Raw genomic sequence first — 4,645 nt, 5'->3', positions numbered from 1 at the left:
CTCCTCCATGGATGCTGCCAGACCTGCTGAGCTTTTCCAGCAACTTTGTTTTTGTCCCTTTCCTTGCCAGCTCAATTGAAAATAAAGGAAAGAGATGTCACAGATACTTTTATTAGCTCTAAGACAGCCCCACTCCCCCTCCTGGGCTGACAAACTTTGTAAACTGGGAGCCACATTACATTGTACGACCGAAGGTATATACATGGAGCTCCCCCAAATTAGGGTTCCCCAGATGTTGAAATTGATGGACGAGCCAAAATCAGGAGATACAGAGTCTACATTATACTTCGGGGCAGTGCATGATTTTGGGCAACTGTGGAAGAACAGGGGATTTATCACCTCATCGGGGAAACCGATTAAGCATGCCACCCTGGTACTGAATCTTTTAGAAGCCATACAGCTGACACAAGTTGTAGAGATTATTAAATGCGAGGCACATACCTCTGCAAGGGATGACGTTTCTAAGGGGAATAGGTTCGCTGACGAAACAGCGAAGGCAGTGACTGTTCGACAGTCTCCATTGCTGCAGGCACCACGGGTTGAATCGGGAGGTAGGGAGCTCCCTGTGTGTATTGAAGCGCCACAGCTGGAAGAGGCTCAGAGGCTCGCCTCACGCCAGGAGCAGAGCACCTGGCACAAGGCAGGGTGCTATCAGTCTGGTTCCATATGGCGCCACCTGGACGGTTTCGTGGTGTGCCCCCGTAGTCTATTTTTGCCCCTAGCTCGCATGGGCAAAGGAGGGATGCAGCACGTTATCACCCAACAATGGTATGCCCCTGGGATAACAGTAACCATTGAGAAAGTAGCACAGACTTGCTTGGTATGCCAGCAGAATAATAGAGGAAGGACAGCCGCTATGTTTGACCACTTACCCCAAACAGAATTGCCTGTTGAAAATTTGCAAATTGACTTTGTGCACATGCCTGCTGAGAAGGGGTTTAAGTATATGTTGGTAATAGTTGACATTCTCCAGATGGGTGGAGGCCTATCCAACGAGGAGGGATGATGCTAGAACTGTAATAAATATATTAATGAAAGAAATCATACCTAGATTCGGTATTCCAGTGGGAATAAATAGTGACAGAGGGACGCATTTCACCAACAAACTTTACAGGGGTTAAAGGAAGCCCTAGGATTTCAATGGAAATTACATATCCCCTACCAGCCCCAGTCCTCGGGTATAGTAGAAAGAATAAACGGAGAAATAAAAACGGCCCTAACAAAGGTCTGCCAGCAAAATGGCCTCAAGTGGCCAGAGGCCCTACCCTTAGTACTGTACACTATGCAAAATCAGAAGAATAGAAAAACAGGACTCACCCCTCATGAGATTTTAATGGGGCATCCTATGACAACAGGAATGAGGCCTCCCATGACCCCAGAAATGGTAGCTTTAATATGGAATGATGAGAAAACATTAAAGTATGTGCAGACGTTGTGTCTGAAAGCAGACAAGTTACATGAAAGAGTCCGACAAGCCCAATTCCGCTAAAGGAAGGTAGAGTGCATCCGTTTAAGCCGGGAGATGGGATATACGTGAAATCGATGAATAAAGACTCTTTTCTCCCCCAGGTGGAAAGGCCCTTAACCTGGTGCTGCTAACGACCCACATAGCGGTTAAAATGAAGGAGAAACCCGACTGGATCCACACCACTAGGTGCAAGTTGCACGGCGATGAGAATGGAGAATAACGTCCTCCCGAAAAGAAAGAAAACATCACCGAGAACGAAAAGACGCAACATGCGAAGAAGTAAAATCCTGACTGTGGCAATTGGACTGATATATGTTTTCAGACTGCATAGAGGAGAGGCGATAAGTGCCTTTCTGTGTATGTCTCATGAGTATGCTGACAGAAGTAGTGTCTCTGCTTGCTGGGTATGCACCCTTGTCCCTCACCATGGAGGGGAAGGGGGCATCCCTTTAAGGTCAATCTCTTTTAGCCAACGTGACATGTTTTAAAAATCATACAAGAAAAGAGGGAGGCATCAGAACCGGGGATTGCTGGATAGGAAACCCGCCCAAAGATAGTAAGATATGGGAATCTTTGTTACCTCCTTGTGTGAACAGATCACAAGAACTCACCTTTCATGGCTGGTACATACCTAGGTATGTCAGAACATCTAGCCCCCCCAGCCTGACCTTAACGAGGGCTGAAATAGGCAGCGAGTGCATATGTCAGCCAGACCACCCTTTCGCTACCTTCATGGGAAACAGCCGCTGCGAATCTAACAACACCATGAAAGACACACCGCTGTGGGCCTTGAATGGAACATACTGGGTATGCGGGATAAAGCCTACCCTTGGCTCCCTTTGCAGTGGACAGGCTGTTGTTATCTAGCATATGTCGTACCCCAGATCCGACACTTTGGGTCTCTAACTCGACATCCCTGGGTACACGGCATAGACAATTCCGGCACTAATGTAGGAAAGAGAGCTCTAACCGAAGCAGAGAGGTTTGGGATGATAGATTTTCCCTTTTACGGAGCTGGAAAAGCAGCCAGAGAGTTGATAAATATGGCCTCTGCATTAGAGAAATTAGCAAATGAAACAGCAGAAGGTTTCAGGGAGACACAGCAAGCTGTATCTGCAGTTACAGTAGCATTAGTGGCGGTTAGGACTGTAGCACTACAGAATAGGATTGGATTTTTTGTTGGCTGAAAAAGAGAGTACTTGTGCCATGATAGGACAAGAGTGCTGCACTTATATTCCCGACGAATCAGAAAACATTACCAGCCTGGCTAATCACATTAGAAAGTCGGCCAAGAAAATTAAGAATATAAGCGAACAGTTTCACAATTATAATTCCCCCAGAGGTTGGTGGATGTTTGGTAACTGGTGGGTAATTCTGACACACTATGGTGTAATATTTATCATGGTGGTTATTTGCGTAGTAGCTGCTAGATTTATTTGCACCCTGTTACCTCCAACAGGAGGACACCGACCTATGGGGCCGATGTACCCTAGAACAGTGATCGAGAATTTTGATGACGATAGCTATGATGAGGAGGAATGTTTAAATGTGCGCCCTTACCCGGAGGGATATGAATCCCCTTTTCAACAAGAGAAAGATGTAAAATTTTAAGTGGTGATCTGAAAAGATCAACAAGGAGGGAACTGTGGAAGAAAAATTTTACATCGCAAGGATAAATGGGAATTTAGGCCAAGACAGAAATTACATCGCAAGGGTAGATGGGAATTTAGGCCAAGACAGAAAAGGCAGCCATGGGAGAAACTGATGGCATAGAGAAAGAATTTTAATTAGTTAGCATGTGGGATTTTAATGAGCTTAGCAGAAGTTGGGAGGTAGTTACTCAGACTGGGTTATCACTATGTGCATGTTATCTTAGCTAGAGCTAGAGAAGGATCTCTTGATATATTGCCACTATACCAAGGTTTTAGGCTGAATTAGAGATGTCCCTTGTATCCCCGTGGGGCCTAGTTACTGATAAGCTAGAGTTTCAGTCAAACTGTATATCACTCCCTATGCTAGCTGCATGCCGAAGGTCATTTGAAAAAGTAATTATTAAGGTATCTGTAAAACAACATTCCTGTTATCTCGAGCAGTGTCGGTTTTTTTAAACTTACAGTGAGTGAATCAACAAACACAAGATGCCACGGGAACACCCTGCTCTGAAGTTAATTGTATAAATGAGATTGTTGTACACTGTGTTAGCAAAGTCAGGTGTCGGTGGAGATCGACACTCACTTTCCTTGGTACCAAGTAAGAAAATAAACTGCTTTGAACGAGAGCTGGAGTCAAGTCTCATTATTAGTTAAGTAGAAATAAAAATTTCTACAACATCTGAGAGTTGGTGTGCACTTGTTGGGCCAAACGGCCTGTTTCCACACTGTAGGGATTCTATGAAGATAGAAGGATTACACAAGATAGAGAGTATGGAGGGAGTCTACAGATTGTTATGGACCGGACTAGAACAGACCCCCACACAATATTTTAAGAAGGTAGGCTAGATCCTAACATTTCTTATTTTAAAGGTAGATGTGAAGTGGGTGTTCCAGATGCAATTCAATAGGTCAAACTACTCAACGTTAAGCAAAACACAATTTATTTAAACACTATAGCTAAAATACATGCAAAGAAAGAGAAATTTAGAACAATTTAATTCTATTGGAAACCTAAATAGAATAATAGATACAGTGACTATTACTAATTAACTGTTCCAATATAGTAACATCCCATAAACACAGCTCTTGGCAAAAAGGCAAATTCAGGAAAATAGATTTGTCTCACAGGTAACTCAGCAGCAGAGAGAAACACCAGCTTCTAGCTGTAACCGAGAGAGGGAAAAGATAGCTTCGACTTCTTCAAGGCCATATCAGCAACTGCTTAAATTTAAACCTAAAATCTAACAAAGAAACCTCGAAATCCTGGTCTGTGAGAACTGGCTGCATCCAGCCAGGCTGCTTCTATTGTTCTAACTTTTAAAAAAAAACCCAGGCCTCACAAGCTGTTTACTCTTGTGGTTTTGGTAGACTGCTTGGTATCTCTGCCTTACAACCACTCTTCAAAAAAACAGACAGAATACATCTCTTAAAACTACAGCATCATCACAAAAGGGTGGCAAGGTGGCTCAGTGGTTAGCATTGCTGCCGCATAGTGCCAGGGACCTGGGTTCAATTCCATCCTTGG

The sequence above is a fragment of the Rhincodon typus genome, chromosome 35, assembly GCF_021869965.1.
Source record: "Rhincodon typus isolate 14 chromosome 35, sRhiTyp1.1, whole genome shotgun sequence".
Lineage (NCBI taxonomy): Eukaryota > Metazoa > Chordata > Chondrichthyes > Orectolobiformes > Rhincodontidae > Rhincodon > Rhincodon typus.
The sequence above is the reverse complement of the archived record's forward strand: the minus strand, read 5'-3'. Positions refer to the sequence as shown.